Genomic DNA, 18,515 nt, shown 5'->3' with positions numbered 1-18,515 from the left:
GGCTGGTGAGGACCTCTGTGGCACACCTAGCCTCCCCCTGGAGTCATCGCTTGGCAGAGGTTGGAAGGAGAAGCTCAGGGAGTTGGCTGTGACAGCGGTGCCCCGCAGGCGGCCTTGTCTCTTATCCACTAACCCCTACCGAGAATCTCGACTGTTTTAGATTCCACACTAAAGTGAAGTCTTTCTGTGCCCCAACTATTGTGTTTAGCATGATAGCCCTCTGGTGCAGCTAGGTCGTAAGCACAAGGCTTCCTTTTTGTGGTGATTGTGTGAGCGAGGGAGCGAGGCCGCGCGCTTGATCTAGCATGTTTCCAGTCCTTGACCACTGCAGTAATGCGGCAGTGAACCTGGAGTGTCACCGGATCCAGGTGAGGGTTTGTGAAAGTAGGGACTCCACACTTAAGGTCTTTGACTTTGATCACAAAATAATTTCCAGACAAGTGATGGTAAGAAAATGGCAGAGCTTGGGCCAGGCGTTTGGCCTAATGGTAGAGTGCCTCGCATACATGAAGCCCAGGGTTGGATTCTTTGGTTACCACATAGCCAGAAAAAGCCGGAGGTGGTGCTGTGGCTCAAGTGGAAGAGTGCTAGCGTTGAAAAAGCTCAAACTCAGCGCCTAGGCTCTGAGTTTAAGCCCCAAGACTGGCCAAAAAAAAAAGGACAAGAATAGAAAATGGCAGAGCTTTGTTGAGTAAGCAGGAAAGCAGACAAGAAACACAAGCAAAAAGTCAGCACACTCTTTAACAGTGTGGATTCTCTTAAAGGAAGAGTCACTAAGCTCTTTGACATTGTTATGCCCGTCTTAGGACGACCACCAAGAGACCACCGAGAGTCAGATGTTCCGAAATGCAAAAGCAAGGCTTTATTCAGGCAGGCTAGCTTGGGCTTCCCCACACAGCAGAGCCTAGGGGGAAGCCCTGAACAGAATTTCTACAGGGCTTTTAAAGACAAAGACTACAGAGTTACATTAACGCAGTAAGATAAGGTAGGGGTTAGGGACAGTTCAGGGCAATGGGAGCTAAGGGAGATTCCCATGCCAGTAGAGTCCTAATTAACTGTGTGAGGGTAGTTTTATGGTTTTAGAAAACAAATGCCATCCCTTGAATTTACAGGAGTTCCGGTTAATTTTAACACAGACAGGTCAGTTCCTGGGACTTAATGGCACCACAATTCTGTTTTTTTAATTTATGTGCACTTTTGGGTCACTCATAGTTTACATAAACAACAAGACGGTTGCTGCTTCAGAATGGGGGCGATTTTTTTAGCTCCTCAACATCAGGGATATTTATATGATAAAGTCAGTGTCTGACTTAACGTTATACAAAGAATATATCTGTGCTCTTAATCACTCTTGGTGTTAAACTTATACCCTATTGGCTCAGGTCCTCAAGACTGACCTGTACTTTATGTGACAATTATGTTTGGGCATTCCTTTCAGGAAAGAAAGTACTCTGTCATAAAGCAGATGTTTATCCTTGAGATAAAGAATACATCCTGGGGCCAGAAGTGTGGCCTGGTGGTAGAGTTCTTGCCTAGCACGTATGAAGGCCCTGATTGGATTCCTCTACCAAAGATCTACAAAAAGCCAGAAGTGGTGCTGTGGCTCAAGTGGTAGAGTTGTAGCCTTGAGAATACCCAAGGACAGTGCTCAGGCCCCAAGACTGGCAAAAAAAAAAAAAATGCATCCTGTCGCTAAGTGTTTGTGCCAGTTGGAGCCATTTTTCCCAAGTTATTTTTTTTCTCAAGGGTACATGTCTTAAAGATGTGTCTTTGTATTTCTAAATTTCTAAATACACTGTTTCTCAGTTCCTAGCTGCTGTTGACTAGGCCTTATTTTCCCTAATCTATCTTGCCTCAGTTTCCCCTAAAACAACATTGGTTCCTTAATCTTAAGGGAAGTTGATAGGTAAAGATCAGTCTTCTGAATTTGCTTTAAGCGAGTTTTTCAGTTTTTGGCATCTGTTTACCATGCTTCATTTTTCCTTACATCTTACACTTTTCCTTTTGTGTGTGTGTGGGGGGGGTCATGGGGCTTGAACTCTGCCTGGGTGCTGTCCCTAAGCTCTTCAGCTCAAGGCTACTGCCCTACCCTTGAGCCAAGCCCCACTTCCTGTTTTTTCTAGAGGTTAACTGGAGATAAGAGTCTCAGGTCCTTTTGTGCCCGGGCTGTCTTTGAACCTTGATCCTCAGATCTTAGCCTCCTGAGTAGCTAGGATGACAGGCATGAGCCACCGTGCCCAGCATATTATTTTCCCTAATCCTTATTTTCCCTATTTCCTTACACTTTTTTTTTTGGTTGGTCCTGGAGCTTGAATTCAGTACCTGGCCACTGTCCTTGGACACTTTTTGCTCAAGGCTGGAGCTCTGTCACTTGAGCTACAGCACCACTTCCAGCTTTTCCTATGTATGTGGTACCGAGGAATTGAACCTGGGTCTTCGTGCATGCTAGGTGAGCACTCTCACTACTAGGCCATACTCCTGGCTCCATCTTACACTTTTTGATGAAGAGAAATCTTCCTTCTTTGATTTTATCTCTAAATATTCTTCTTTGTATTATTACCAGTCCAAACATTATATATTTAATTTACCCTTATTATAATTTATGTTTGTTTGTTTTTTTTGTCAATTGTAGGGCTTGAACTCTGGGCCTTGGGAGTGTCCCAGAGCTCTTCAGCTCAAGGCTAGCACTCTACCCACCTGAGCCAGAACACCATTTCTATATTTCTACTGGTTAATTAGAGATAAGAGTCTCATGGGACTTTTGTGCCTGGGCTGGCTTTGAACTGCAATCCTCAGATGTCAGCCTCCTGAGTAGCTAGGACTATAGGTATGAGCCAACAGTGTCCAGCTTGTAATTTATTTTTCCTTCTTTCTTTCTTTTTTGTTTTTTTTTTTGCCAGTCTTGGGGCTTGAGCTCAGGGCCTGAGCACTGTCCTTGGGCTTTCTCAAGGCTAGAGCCCTACCACTTGATCCATAGCACCACTTCTAGCTTTTTCTTTGTATGGTACCAAGGAATCAAACCTGGGCATGGTAGGCGAGTACTCTACCACTAGTCCACACTTCTAGCCAAAATTTATTTTTATTTTTGCCAGTCTTGGGGCTTGAATTCAGGGCCTGGGCACTATTCTTGGACACTTTTTGCTCAAGGCTAGCAAGCTGCCATTTGAGCCAGAGCCACTTCTGACTTTTTCTGTGTATGTGGTGCCAGGGAATCGAATCCAGAACTTTGTACATGCTGGGTGAGCACGCTCCCACTAGGTTACACTCCAGGCCCCATAATTTATGTTTTAACAACAATATTACTTGCATAAAGTAGCTTCACTATGATATTGCCATACATACATACCAAGTTGTTTGATCATATTCAAGTCCCCAGGAACTTGTCTTACTTCCTTTCCTGATTTCTCCTCTTAATATAGTTAGTCTACATTCCAGATATGAAAGAAAGAAAATATGTGATATTTGTCTTTCTGAGTCTGGTCTATTTCACTAACATGATGACCATCTGTTTCATTTTCCTGCAGATGACATATTTTTCTTTTTATTTGAATATTCCATTGTGTGTATATACACACCAAATAATCACCATCTACTTATCACTTGATGGGCATGTAGGATGATTCCATGACACAGCTAGTGTGAATAAAGCTATGACAAACAGGTGCTCCAGGTGCTGGTGGCTCACACCTGTAATCCTCCCTACCCAGAAAGCTGAGATCTGAGGATTGTGGCTCTAAGACAACTTAGGCACAAAAGTTCATGAGACTTGGATCTCCAATCCAGAAAACGTGAATTAGTGCTGTGGCTCAAGTGGTAGAGTGCTAGCCTTGAGCTGAAGAGCTTATGGACAGCGCCCAGGCCCAGAGTTCAAGCCCTAAGATCCACAAACAAACAAAGAAACAGGTGTACAGGTGTCTGTATTGTATGCTCACTTACCTGCCTTCAGACATATGCCTAATACTGATTTCATAGTGGCTAGGTTAATTTATATTCCCAACAACAGTGAGAATAAAAGTCTTTAATTTCCCCACTACACTTTGCAAATATTTGATATTTCCTTTAGGATTGACATTGGAACCTCAAAATCATTTTGGTTTGACTTACCTTTATGACTATCCTGGAGGTTGAACATTTCTTTATGTATCTTTGGCCATTTGTATTTTTTTTTTTTTTTAGAAAAGAGTGAGTGGAAATTAGTAATGTCCATTATTCTGGGTCAGTACAATGCTAAAGGAATCTCACAGACAAGATGGAACTGAAATGCATGATTTGTGTGCCTTGTTGAGTAGCCACAGCTCATGACACTTGTGAGCACGATGGTCAGTGTAGACCAAGGGATGTCCTCCTCCTTGGCCAATAAAAACTTAGTTCCAAATGTTTTCTAGCTTAAAAACAAGATTATCAGCCAGGCACAGTGGCTCACGCCTGTAATTCTAGCTACTCAGGAGGCTGAGATCTGAGGATCGTGGTTCAAAGCCAGCCCGGGGCTAATAAAAAGTCCCAGAGACTCTTACCTCTGATTAACCAAGTGGTGCTGAGGCTCAAGGGTAGGGCGTGGCCTTGAGTGGAAGAGCTCGGGAACAACGCCCAGGCCCAGAGTCCAAAACAAAAACCCTGAGATTATCGGGACCAGGAGTCTGGCCCAATGGTAGAGAGCTTGCCTAGCCTGTGCAAAGACCCGGGTCCAGTTCCTCCACACTAATACACAGAGAAAAGCCGGAGTGGTGCTGTGGCTCCAGTGGTAGAGCGCCAACCCTGAGAAAGCCCAAGGACAGTGCTCAGGCCCTGAGCTCGAGCCCAGGACTGGACACACACACCCCAGGATGATCGAATTCTCTGCCCACACTCGAATTTTCCGGTTGAATGTGTCAGGAGGCAACGAGGATTTCCAAGAAACAGTCCTCACCTCCCACCTGCCGGACAAGGCCTAGGACCTGGGTCTGCACCAAGCCCGCTCCCTCTCTCCAGGCTGAGGGGCCGCGCAGCGCATCCTGGGAAATGTAGTCCTCTTGGCTTCCCTGGCGGGCGCCCTCCGCCCACTGCGGGCGCGCTCCGCCGAAAATTCTGATTCCTAGTTGGCTTTCCGCTGGCGGGCTCCGACGTGGGTTCTGTGTTCTGGAGGTGGATGGGGGAGGCAGGGGCCCCGCCTCGCCTGACCTTGGAAGCTGACACCGCGGCGATCACAGGCTGGGGAGCCTGAGTGCGGGCGCGCTCCTCTGACAGGGACTGCCTCCACAGGGCTTCCAGATGCCTTTGTCGGGATTCCCAGTGCCAGAGCCCCAGGTCCAGAGTGGCCAGAAGCCTGCACTCACACTGCGGAACCTGTTCATCCTGCGCGGCGCCCTTCACTTTACACGCTGGAAGGTGAGCGTGGGCGCGCTGGCCGGGTCTTGTCAGGTGACAGCGGTGTGTGAGGAGGGTCTGCGGTGTCCTCCTGGGGACCCTTCTGATCCCCGTGCACACTTGTCACCTCCCTAGCACTGTCTTGTCAGGTGACAGCGGTGTGTGAGGAGGGTCTGCGGTGTCCTCCTGGGGACCCTTCTGATCCCCGTGCACACTTGTCACCTGTCTAGCACTGTCTTGTCAGGTGACAGCGGTGTGTGAGGAGGGTCTGCGGTGTCCTCCTGGGGACCCTTCTGATCCCCGTGCACACTTGTCACCTGTCTAGCACTGTCTTGTCAGGTGACAGTGGTGTGTGAGGAGGGTCTGCGGTGTCCTCCTGGGGACCCTTCTGATCCCCGTGCACACTTGTCACCTGTCTAGCACTGTCTTGTCAGGTGACAGCGGTGTGTGAGGAGGGTCTGCGGTGTCCTCCTGGGACACTTGTGATCCCCGTGCACACTTGTCACCTGTCTAGCACTGTCTTGTCAGGTGACAGTGGTGTGTGAGGATGGTCTGCGGTGTCCTCCTGGGGACCCTTCTGATCCCCGTGCACACTTGTCACCTCCCTAGCACTGTCTTGTCAGGTGACAGCGGTGTGTGAGGAGGGTCTGCGGTGTCCTCCTGGGACACTTGTGATCCCCGTGCACACTTGTCACCTGTCTAGCACTGTCTTGTCAGGTGACAGTGGTGTGTGAGGAGGGTCTGCGGTGTCCTCCTGGGGACCCTTCTGATCCCCGTGCACACTTGTCACCTGTCTAGCACTGTCTTGTCAGGTGACCGTGGTTTGTGAGGAGGTTCTGCGGTGTCCCTCCTGGGGACCCATCTGATCCCCGAGCACAATTGTCACCGGTCTAGCACTGTCTTCTCAGGTGACAGTGTTGTGTGAGGAGGGTCTGCAGTGTCCTCCTGGGGACCCTTCTGATCCCCGTGCACACTTGTCACCTGTCTAGCACTGTCTTGTCAGGTGACAGTGGTGTGTGAGGAGGGTCTGCGGTGTCCTCCTGGGGACCCTTCTGATCCCCGTGCACACTTGTCACCTGTCTAGCACTGTCTTGTCAGGTGACAGTGGTGTGTGAGGAGGGTCTGCGGTGTCCTCCTGGGGACCCTTCTGATCCCCGTGCACACTTGTCACCTGTCTAGCACTGTCTTGTCAGGTGACAGTGGTGTGTGAGGAGGGTCTGCGGTGTCCTCCTGGGGACCCTTCTGATCCCCGTGCGCACTTGTCACCTGTCTAGCACTGTCTTGTCAGGTGACAGCGGTGTGTGTGAGGAGGGTCTGCGGTGTCCTCCTGGGGACCCTTCTGATCCCCGTGCACACTTGTCACCTCCCTAGCACTGTCTTGTCAGGTGACAGCGGTGTGTGAGGAGGGTCTGCGGTGTCCGCCTGGGACACTTGTGATCCCCGTGCACACTTGTCACCTGTCTAGCACTGTCTTGTCAGGTGACAGTGGTGTGTGAGGAGGGTCTGCGGTGTCCTCCTGGGGACCCTTCTCATCCCCGTGCACACTTGTCACCTGTCTAGCACTGTCTTGTCAGGTGACCGTGGTTTGTGAGGAGGTTCTGCGGTGTCCCTCCTGGGGACCCATCTGATCCCCGAGCACAATTGTCACCTGTCTAGCACTGTCTTCTCAGGTGACAGTGGTGTGTGAGGAGGGTCTGCGGTGTCCTCCTGGGGACCCTTCTGATCCCCTTGCACACTTGTCACCTGTCTAGCACTGTCTTGTCAGGTGACAGTGGTGTGGGAGGAGGGTCTGCGGTGTCCTCCTGGGGACCCTTCTGATCCCCTTGCACACTTGTCACCTGTCTAGCACTGTCTTGTCAGGTGACAGCGGTGTATGTGAGGAGGGTCTGCGGTGTCCTCCTGGGGACACTTCTCATCCCCGTGCACACTTGTCACCTGTCTAGCACTGTCTTGTCAGGTGACCGTGGTGTGTGAGGAGGGTCTGCGGTGTCCCTCCTGGGGACCCTTCTGATCCCCGTGCATACTTGTCACCTGTCTAGCACTGTCTTGTCAGGTGACAGTGGTGTCTGAGGAGGGTCTGCGATGTCCTCCTGGGGACCCTTCTGATCCCCTTGCACACTTGTCACCTGTCTAGGACTGTCTTCTCAGGTAACAGTGGTGTGTGAGGCGGGTCTGCGGTGTCCTCCTGGGGACACTTCTGATCCCCGTGCACACTTGTCACCTCCCTAGCACTGTCTTGTCAGGTGACAGTGGTGTGTGAGGAGGGTCTGCGATGTCCTCCTGGGGACCCTTCTGATCCCCGTCCACACTTGTCACCTGTCTAGCCGTGTCTTGTCAGGTGACAGTGGTGTGTGAGGAGGGTCTGTGGTGTCCTCCTGGGGACCCTTCTGTTCCCAGTGCACACTTGTCACCTGTCTAGCCCTGTCTTGTCAGGTGACAGTGGTGTGTGAGGAGGGTCTGCGGTGTCCTCCTGGGGACCCTTCTGATCCCCGTGCACACTTGTCACCTGTCTAGCACTGTCTTCTCAGGTGACAATGGTGTGGGAGGAGGATCTGCGGTGTCCTCCTGGGACACTTCTGATCCCTGTGCACACTTGTCACCTGTCTAGCACTGTCTTGTCAGATGACAGTGGTGTGTGTGACGAGGGTCTGTGGTGTCCCTCCCGGGACACTTCTGATCCGCATGCACACTTGTCACCTGTCTAGCACTGTCTTGTCAGATGCCAGTGGTGTGTGAGGAGGGTCTGCAGTGTCCTCCTGGGGACCCTTCTGATCCCCGTGCACACTTGTCACCTGTCTAGCACTGTCTTGTCAGGTGACAGTGGTGTGTGAGGAGGGTCTGCGGTGTCCTCCTGGGGACCCTTCTGATTCCCGTGCACACATGTCACCTGTCTAGCACTGTCTTGTCAGGTGACAGTGGTTGGGAGGAGGGTCTGTGGTGTCCTCCTGGGACACTTGTGATCCCCGTGCACACTTGTCACCTGTCTAGCACTGTCTTGTCAGGTGACAGTGTTGTGTGAGGAGGGTCTGCGGTGTCCTCCTGGGGACCCTTCTGATCCCCGTGCGCACTTGTCACCTGTCTAGCACTGTCTTCTCAGGTGACAGTGGTGTGTGAGGAGGGTCTGCAGTGTCCTCCTGGGGACCTTTCTGATCCCCGTGCACACTTGTCACCTGCCTAGCACTGTCTTGTCAGGTGACAGTGGTGTGTGAGGAGGGTCTGCGGTGTCCTCCTGGGGACCCTTCTGATCCCCGTGCACACTTGTCACCTGTCTAGCACTGTCTTCTCAGGTGACAGTGGTGTGTGAAGAGGGTCTGCGGTGTCCTCTTGGAGACCCTTCTGATTCTCGTGCACACTTGTCACCTGTCTAGCACTGTCTTGTCAGGTGACAGTGCTGTGGGAACAGGGTCTGCGGTGTCCTCCTGGGGACCCTTCTGATCCTCGTGCACACTAGTCACCTGTCTAGCACTGTCTTGTCAGGTGACAGTGGTGTGTGAGGAGGGTCTGCGGTGTCCTCCTGGGGACCCTTCTGATCCTCGTGCACACTAGTCACCTGTCTAGCACTGTCTTGTCAGGTCACAGTGGTGTGTGAGGAGGGTCTGCGATGTCCTCCTGGGGACCCTTCTGATCCCTGTGCACACTTGTCACCTGTCTAGCATTGTCTTGTCAGGTGACATCGGTGTGTGAGGAGGGTCTGCGGTGTCCTCCTGGGGACCCTTCTGATCCCCGTGCACACTTGTCACCTGTCTAGCACTGTCTTCTCAGGTGACAGTGTTGTGTGAGGAGGGTCTGTGGTGTCCTCCTGGGGACCCTTCTGATCCCCGTGCACACTTGTCACCTGTCTAGCACTGTCTTGTCAGGTGACAGTGTGTGTGAGGAGGGTCTGCGGTGTCGTCCTGGGGACCCTTCTGACCCCCCTCTACTCCGTGTCACCTGCCTAGCACTTTCTTTTCAGATGCCAATGGTGTGTGAGTTGGGTCTGTGGTGTCCTCCTGGGGACCCTTCTTATCTCCGTCCACACTTGTCACCTGCCTAGCACTCTCTTGTCAGGTGATTGCGGTGTGTGAGGAGGGTCTGCTGTGTCCCTCCTGGGGACCCTTCTGATCCCCGTCCATGTCTTGTCACTTGCCTAGCACTGTCCTGTCAGGTGACAGCAGTGTGTGTGAGGAGGGTCTGCAGTGTCCTACTAGGGACCCTTCTGATCCCCGTGCACACTTGTCACCTGTCTAGCACTGTCTTGTCATGTGACATCGCTTGTGTGAGGAGGGTCTGCGGTGTCCCTCCTGGGGACACTTCTGATCCCCGTCCACTCCGTGTCACCTGCCTAGCACTCCTGGCTGGAGTTCCCCCGATTTCACACACTACCTACATAGACAAGTCCGGAAGTGGTGCCTAGCACTGTCCTTGGACTTTCTCAAGGGTAGAGCTCTACCACTTGAGCCTCAGCACCACTTCCAGCTTTTTTTGTATGTATGTGATACCAAGGAATTGAACCCAGGTCTTTGTGTATGCTATGCAAGCACTCTACCACTAGGCCAAACTCCTGGCCCTTGTCTGTTATTTTTAATGGTCTCCATGTGTGGTCATACAGTCTGCGTTGATGTTTATTTTCTCTTCTAGTATCTCTTTTTGAGCTTTTTATTGCTTTTGCTTATGGTATCTGTACTTATTTCTGCTTTTTTTTGTTGGTGGTGGGGCTTAGCCTCTGTATATACTTAAGTTCCTTATATTGCTTTTGTTTGCATTGTGTTTGCATATCTATATACTTTAGATTGCCTCTTAATTACCTTTTATACCTAGTACAATTTAAATGCTAGATGAATAATTTGTCAGTCTGACTGTATCATAAAAGAAAATCCAAGGAATTATGTATAGAGGAAAGACTATCCGCAGGCTAAATCATGGTGTTTCAGAAGCTAGACCTGCAGGCAACTTGTTCTTGTGCTTCCACCTCTAGAATGGCAAGAAAATAAACTTCTTACCCAATCTCATTCTTTGTGATGGCAGCCATAGGAAACATGCTGCACATCGCTGGAAATATTTTTAGGGCACTGTCATACTGCTTTGTAAAATATAGGTACTTTTTGATGGAATAGTTACATTTATAAACTTAATCTCTTATTACTATTTCTCTTTCTTCCTTCCTATTTCTTTCTCTTCTTTCCCTTCCTCCCCCTCTCCCTTCTCCTTCCTTCGTTCCTTCCTTCCTTCTGTTTCTTTTTCTCTCTTTCCCTCCCTCCCCCTTTCTTTCTCTCTCTTTTCCTCCTCCCTCCCCCTCTCTTTTCTTTCTTTCTTTTTTTTCATGGGATTTTAACTTGGGTCTTCACACTTGCCTACCACTTGAACCATATCCCTAGTCCATGTGCTTTTGTTTTTAATACATATATGTTTGTACATACTGAATGTTCATGCATTATGAATCACCTGTATGGTGCTGTACTTTTTGATTTAAACAATCATTTAAAATAGATTATATAGGGCTGGGAGTTTGGCCTAGTGGTAGAGTGCTTGCTTAGTATGCATGAAGACCCGGGTTCTATTCCTTGGTACCACATACTTAGAAAAAGCCAGAAGTGGTGCTGAGGCTCAAGTGGTAGAGCTCTAGCCTTGAGAAAAATCCAAGGACAGGTCCTCAGGCTCTAAGCTTAAGCCCAGGACTGGCAAAAAAATAGATTATATAAAATAACTGTTATATTTAGTTTTTTCTTTTTACCTACACATCTACCATTTCTAGGATCTGGGTCATAGCTATATATCTAAGTATCTTTTGTCAATCTCTTGGAGTCAGATACTTTCCTGTGGCACTCTTAAAATGATGTGTGCCATCAATGAATTATCTTTATCCTAAAAATAACTTCAATGTGAATTTGTAGACTATTTCCTCTGACAGAAGATTGTGAATTGATGGTTATTTTCTTTCAGCGCCACAGACATTTTCTTTTTGTGTAATGGGGAATTAGCCTTCCTCTCTGCTATTGTCAATATAGTGGGGATGGAGGGGTGGTTGGCTATTGTTCATTTGTAGTGAGACTCAGTATGGGAGTCAGAAACTCCTTTGTACCCTCTGCACACAGATTAGTACCAAACTTTGTTCCTATTTCTTTTATCTTCTTGCTTTTTTTTAAGGAATTACTTAGCTGTTTCTTATTCTTTCTTTTCTGTGTCCTATTGTCATGACCTTATCTCACATTGCTTTCTTGTCCTCTGTCTCTTAAACCTCTCTCTTACATCATTCCACGAGGGATTGCTTAAATGCAAATGGAGTCAAGAAGAATATTATTTCTCTCTTATCTGTGTTCTGTTTTACTTATTCTAGAAGTTCACTATTATTTCTGAAGAAAGTATACTTTAATCTTTAGGAACTTACTAACAACAATGAGCACATCAAATTTTCATTGTGGGAACCAAGTAGTATGTATGCCAAATCATTCCTGATTAGTTTCCTTGAGTGCTGTTTTCCCCTTTAGCACTCACCTGGATTGTGCTTTTTGCAAATCTGCTAATGTCGTCCGTAGATTTTGTGATTTCCTGAGTGGGCTTATTGTTCATGAGAACACAGTTATGTAGAAGATTAGAATGAGCTTTTTAGTGAAGTTGCAACCTGAAAATGTAAGGAAAAGTTTTCTACTTCTTTGTTACCCTGACATATAGTGAACAGATATCTAAACAAGCTCAACACACTACTTCAGACACCAACTTGTAGTTAATGTTGTCATGCCAGATCATTAGCTCCTTAGAAGATACTTTGCTTTTTCACTCAAGGCTGGATCTGTACCCCTCGATCCATACCTCCACTTCTGGCTTTAAATGGTAAATTGGAGATAAGAGTTTCATGGATTTTCCTGCCTTATCTGGCCTCAAACTCTGATTCTCAGATCTCAGCCTCCTGAATATGTAGGATTACCAACATGAACTACTGGCACACAGCTTTGAAATGAATTTTTATCATGTCTTTATCGCTAGCATCAAAGACATTTACTGATTTATAAGGGAACCTTTATTTTAGTAATTGACATATTAGTATAGAGGCAGATCTTTCTACCTTGATTTTTATTTCTTTTACTACATAGATAACAGAGCATACCATACAGAAAAATGAAATCCCTGACTTGGTATTTTCCCAGACTAAGGGATAATGTTTGAAATGTCCCTTTACAGGGATTGGTGTCATTTGAGGATGTGGCTGTTGACTTCAGCTGGGAGGAGTGGCAGGACCTGGATGATGCTCAAAGGACCCTTTATAGGGATGTGATGCTGGAGACCTACAGGAGCCTGGTGTCCTTGGGTGAGAAAAAGTCACAATAACTCACAGGAACAAATGCTTTGAACACTGTCTGGTTCAAAACTATTTAGACATAAGATTCCAGTCCATGGAAAATAACAAAAAGTTCAAATGGTTGCACAATTCTCAAAGCCATCCTGATATCATTGTTTGTGGAGCCAAGTCAATAGTTTGTCCAAAATGCTATACTATTTCCCATTAATAGGGCACTGTGTTCCCAAACCTGAGGCAGTTATTAAGCTGGAACCAGGAGCAGAGCCATGGTTGGGGGAAGAACCCTCAGGCCAGAGCTTTGCAGGTGAGTCAGTCCATTCTTCGTAGGGAGGTTTAGAAGATCAGAGCCTATGTGGTTGTGTTGAGCTGCTTTTGGCAGTTTTCCCAGCTTCACAGTTTATGGCAGCTGCTCTCCATGGTGGCTCTTGGGTAAATCTGCCTTCCCTGTTTTTCTTTAAGATTAAGAGTCCAATCACTTTCTGGCTCTTAGACTTTCTTCTTGGTAAGTTTTTCCTTCTTTCCTCCTTCCTTCCCTTCCACCTCCCTCCCTCTCCCTCCCCCTTCCCCTCTTTCTCTCCCTTCCTCCCTTCTTCCCACCCTTCATTTGTGCTAGTCCTGGAATTTGAACTTAGGGCCCCAGTACAGTCCTTGAGCCTTTTTGCTGAAGGCCAGTGCTTTACAACTTCAGTTACAGTTCCACTTCTGTTTCTTTGAGGGGGATCATTAACTGGAGAAAAGAATCTCACCGACTTTCCTATCTGGTTGGCTTTGAACTGTGATTCTCAGATCTCAGCCTCCTGAGTAGTTAGGATTACAAGTATGAACCACTGGCACCAGGCTCTAATTTTTCTATATTTTCAGTGGCTTTTTTCTATTCCATTCCTAAGGGCTTTCTTTTTCCAGTCATTTATAATTTCAGTGATTGTTAGTTGTACATAGGTGGTGGTGTTTTTGTGGCTGTCTGGATAACCGTGTAAGTCAAATGAATATATTTCCTTTTAAAGAAAAAGAAAACCAAATATATTTACTTGTGAGATAAGATACATTTTACCTGGATTAGACAGAAAAAAATTGAGTGTTACATTAGAGAGCTACTAAGGGGATCAAGTTTTAGAAAGATTATTATTTATGGACAGGGCTGGGAGTTTGGCCTAGTGGTAGAGTGCTTGCGTAGCATGCATGAAGACTCAGGTTTGATTCCTCTGCACCACATACATAGAAAAAGCCAGAATTGGTGCTGTGGCTCAAGTGGTAGAGCTCTAGCCTTGAGAAAGCCCAAGGACAGTGCTCAGGCCCTGACTTTGAGCCCTAGGACAAGCAAAAAATAAAAACAACAAAAAAGAAAGATTATTATTTACTTAGGGATAGGTTAATTTTAAGGTGATGCTTTTCCAAATTTGACTATCCTATAACATATAGGTGGATATACAGTCTAGAAGTACACACTACAATTGGATATATGATTTTGGAAAATGGTAGTTTCAATATGATATTTAAAATCAAAAGCTGGTATTTATAGAGAAGGTCTTCCATGAGCTGATGAAAAATGAGACAAGAGGTTTAGGAGAAGCCTTGTATACCAGAATGTCTAAGATCATCACACCAAGGAGAACCCAGCACAGACAAAAGTTCTAAATTGTTCCCATTAACAGGTCACTGTTTTCTTAAACCTGAAGTGATTGTCAAACTGGAGCAAGTGGCAGAGCCACAGGTGGGAGAAACCCCAGACCAGAATTTCACAGGTGAGTCAGTGTATCCTGGACAGGGATGTTGGAAAGAACAGATACCTGCTGGTATGGCCATGTTGAGCTGTTCTCAGCAATGTCCTAGTTCCTCTGATTCCTTGGAGTCACCTGGTCTCCAGGCCAAGTGAACCAAGCATTTGTATGGAGGCATTCTGAATTCTGTGTGGGAGTAGAGTTAAAGTTAGCATTTCCCTTTCTTTTTGTGGAAATCATTAAAAAAAAAGAGAGAGAAATGTACAGGAGATCTTATTTTCTGTGGAACTAGGAACATGCATGTACTGGGAATTGAGGAGGCCATCAGGGGCATTGGGTTCAGAGAATCCAGAAAAAAGGCATAAAGGCAGGTATTTAGAACCAAAGTGTTTAGACAAGGGAGGATGGCGACTTAGGAAGGTACACTGATGTCTCCTTTGTTTGCTGTGGTTCTGAGAGACAGAAGTGTCAGAATAGGAATTTGAAATTCACTTTGTCTAAGATGGCAAATTAGAGACTTGAAAATACCTATGTTTGCCTAATAGCAATTCTCATGGAAAAATGAGGAGTAAACAATTATAGGTATAAATTTTCACTCTTAGGAATCATTCTTGCTTAGTTGACAGGCAAAGGGCCCTATTATATTTCCCTATGGTATTAGATCCCAGAAAATATTCATGTTTTTTAAGGTAAAAGCTGAAAAGACAAACAGCATAAATTATCCAACATTGTTAAAAAAACAAAGCAAAATGAAATAAAACAACTCAAGGAAAACAAATGGTAGGAGATGGTAAGTACTTAGCTTAAAACTATAGTCAGTAATTAATTGAGTTTTTTTGTCTGTTGTGGGACTTCAACTCTGGGTCTGGGTGCTGTTCCTGAGCCTCTTCAGCTCAAGGCTACCACCCAACCCCTTGGCATTGTTTCTCAGCTCTCCAGCTCAAGACTGCTGCCCACCCCTTGAGCCACAGCACCGCTTCCTGTTTTCTGGTGATTAATTGGAGATAAGAGTCCCAAGAACTTTTTAGTGCTGGGCTGGGTTTGAACCAGGCTCCTCAGATCTCAGTCTCCTGAGTAGCTATGATTATAGGTGTGAGCCACTGCACCCAGCATTTTGACTGAATATTTCTGCTGATATTAAAAGAGGAAAAAAAAACTTAAAGTTGCAGGGAATGACATGTGAAAGGGTATTAATGTATGTGAATTAATGCACCTTCTATATGGCAAATATCATGTAACCCTTTTATTAATTACAATAAAAAAAAGAAAAAAAAGAAGCAGGGAAAAGGACTTGGGAATGTGGTCTAATGGTAGAGTGCTTGCCTAGCATAAAAGAAGCCCTGGGGTTCAATTCCTCAGTACCATATACACAGAAAAAGCCAGAAGTGGTGCTGTGGCTTCAGTAGTAAAGCCATTAGTGGTGCTGTGGCCTTGAGAAAGCTCAAGGATAGTGACCATGCCCTGAGTTCAAGCCCACAACTGGTTTAAAAAATAAAAAGCAGAGAAAAATATGATTTTACAGGTAAAATATTACCTTGTTAATTAACTCATTAGGGAGAAGCACATATAGTTTTTTGTTTTGCCAGTCCAAACACATATAGTTTTTTTATTTCAGTATTTTTTATTAAATAATTTATTAACACTGATTTTTACATCATATTTCAAATCACATGTTTAACAAACAAGTGTTCAAGAAGGGAATCTCTATATATAACCACTGAAACTTAGTTTTTAGAACATAATCAAAATTAGGCTAAGGAAAACACATATAGTTTTAATGAATCAATTCCTGGTATTGTTATTTTTAAAATGTTTAGCAAGTAGGATGGAAGAAAATGTTTTTACCTTTACATGATTATTCCTTAAACAATGCTTGGATGAAGCCAAGAGTATGGCCTAGTGGTAGAGTGTTTGCCTAGCATGCATGAAGCCCTGATTCAATTCCTTGGAAAACAGAAAAAGCTGCAAGTAGTGCTGTGGCTCAAGTACTAGCCTTGAGGAAAAAGTCAAGGACAGCGCCCAGGCCCTGAGTTCTAGTCCCAGGACCGGCAAAAAAAGCTTATATGTCATGTGTTTGTTTTTTTCTTTTTTTATTAATAATTTTAAATGTCCAGCAAGTGGATGGCCAGATTGAGATGTGCCAGGACAGTCCAGACAGACATCTGTGGCAAGTTGTCATCACCAGCAGCAAGACAGTGGAAGAAAGAGTTGGATTAGAAAGAACTTTTAATTTTAGCTCAAACCATAAGTCAGAGTTGATAATAAATAATGGGAACTACTTAGGGATGAGGATGGAAGAGTTTATTGTTTATCAGAACATGCTTCTCCACAATGAGCCTGATGAGATGCATGCTGGAGAGAAGCCTGGTTCCTCTCATGTAGTCCAACAATCCCTGAGGCATTCTAAGCATCTTATTTAGCATCATGAGAGTCCAAGTGGGCAGCAAGACATTGAATATAGTGGAGAAAGGAAACTCAGAGACCATATTCTTTATACAGAAGAGGGTTTGTGTGGGGTTGCCATCCTGTATGTACAATGAATATAAGGAGGCCTATGAAAAGCCTGCTCTCATTGTCCAAGAAATGACCCAGGTAGGAAGGAAAACATTTGAATGTGCTGCATGTGGGAAAATGTTCTACATAAAACCTACACTCAAAACACATCAGAAAATACACACAGAAGAGAGTTCCTGTATATGTAGAGAATGTGAGAAATCCTTTATTAAGAAAGTCTACTTTACCAAACATCAGAGAAAGCATCTAGAGGAGAAGCTCTATGATTATAACAAATGTTTAAGATCTTTTTGTCAGAAGTCAAATCTCACTGTACAACTTCAAACTCTCAAAGGTGAAAGACCTCATGAATACACTGAATGTAGGAAATCTTTTTATCGCAAATCAGACCTCACTGTACATCAGAGAACTCACACAGGAGAGAAACCCTATGAATGTAATGAATATAGTAAATCTTTCAACCAGAAGTCAAATCTCAGCAGGCATCAGAGAACACACACGAGAGAAACATTATGAATGTAACCGATGTGGAAAGTCTTTCAACCAGAAGTCAGATACTATTTTACATCAGAGAACTCACACAGGAGAGAAACCACACAAATGTAATGAATGTAGGAAATCTTTCTGTAAGAAGTCAGACCTCACTGTGCATTAGAGAACACACACAGGAGAGAAACCCTATGAATGTAATGAGTGTAGAAAAACTTTTTATCAGAAATCAAAACTTAATGTACATCACAGAACACACACAGGAGAGAAACCCTATGTATGTAATCAATGTGGAAAGTCTTTCTACCAGAAGTCAGTCCTCACTGTGCATCAGAGAACACACACAGGAGAGAAACCCTATGAATGTGATCAATGTAGGAAAACCTTTTGCCAGAAGTCGCACCTCAGCAGGCATCAAAGAACACAACACAAAGCAGAAGCCCTGTGAATGTAAATAATGTGACAAGTCATCAACCATAAGTTATATTTCAGCAAGCATAGGTAAATTACAGGAAAGAAACTCTCTGTGGGAAAACTGTGAAGAGTTTATACAGGGAAATTCTACATGGAGGAAGATGAGCTTTGTGTTCTCTAAAACCATTCTCTACTCTTGTTTACACACTGAGTCCACATTTCTCAGCCTCTATCTCCAATGGGACAGTGTGTACCTGAACATTATCCAGAGGATATGGACACAAGCAGTAGATATTACTTCCAGGCCTGACAACAGATGATCATCTGATTCTCTGGTTAGGAGAGTGATCTTGTAGATGTCTGTCTTTTATTTTTTTATTTTTTTATTTTTTTTTATTCTTTTTTTTTTTGCCAGTCCTGGGCTTGGACTCAGGGCCTGAGCAATGTCCTTGGACTTTCTCAAGACTAGAGCTCTACCACTTGAACCTCAGCACCATTTCCGGCTTTTTTCTATGTATGTGGTACCGAGGAATCGAACCCGGGTCTTCATGCATGCTAGGCAAGTACTTTAACCACTAGGCCAAACTCCCGGCCCAGATGTCTGTCTTTTTAAAAAGCAGTTTATTTTGAAACCCTTCCTTAGAAATAATGGCTCTAGACCTTAGGGACTGGAATAGGATTATCACCAAGGTGGTTTTGGGAGCTACACGTGGGAGAAGACTGTTGTAATTTCAGTCAAGGAAATTAAGACCATAGATTTCTCT

At 45.5% G+C, this 18,515-nt stretch overlaps 1 pseudogene; it reads left to right on the top strand.

Annotated features, from left to right (window-relative positions):
• Positions 1–305: 305 nt before the first annotated feature.
• LOC150056058 (uncharacterized) lies at positions 306–17,853 on the top strand (annotated as a pseudogene).
• Positions 17,854–18,515: the final 662 nt, after the last annotated feature.

This window comes from Megascapheus bottae, chromosome 13 (genome assembly GCF_031878675.1).
Source record: "Megascapheus bottae isolate mThoBot1 chromosome 13, mThoBot2.hap1, whole genome shotgun sequence".
NCBI lineage: Eukaryota > Metazoa > Chordata > Mammalia > Rodentia > Geomyidae > Megascapheus > Megascapheus bottae.
This window is presented reverse-complemented; position numbering and strand designations above follow the sequence as displayed.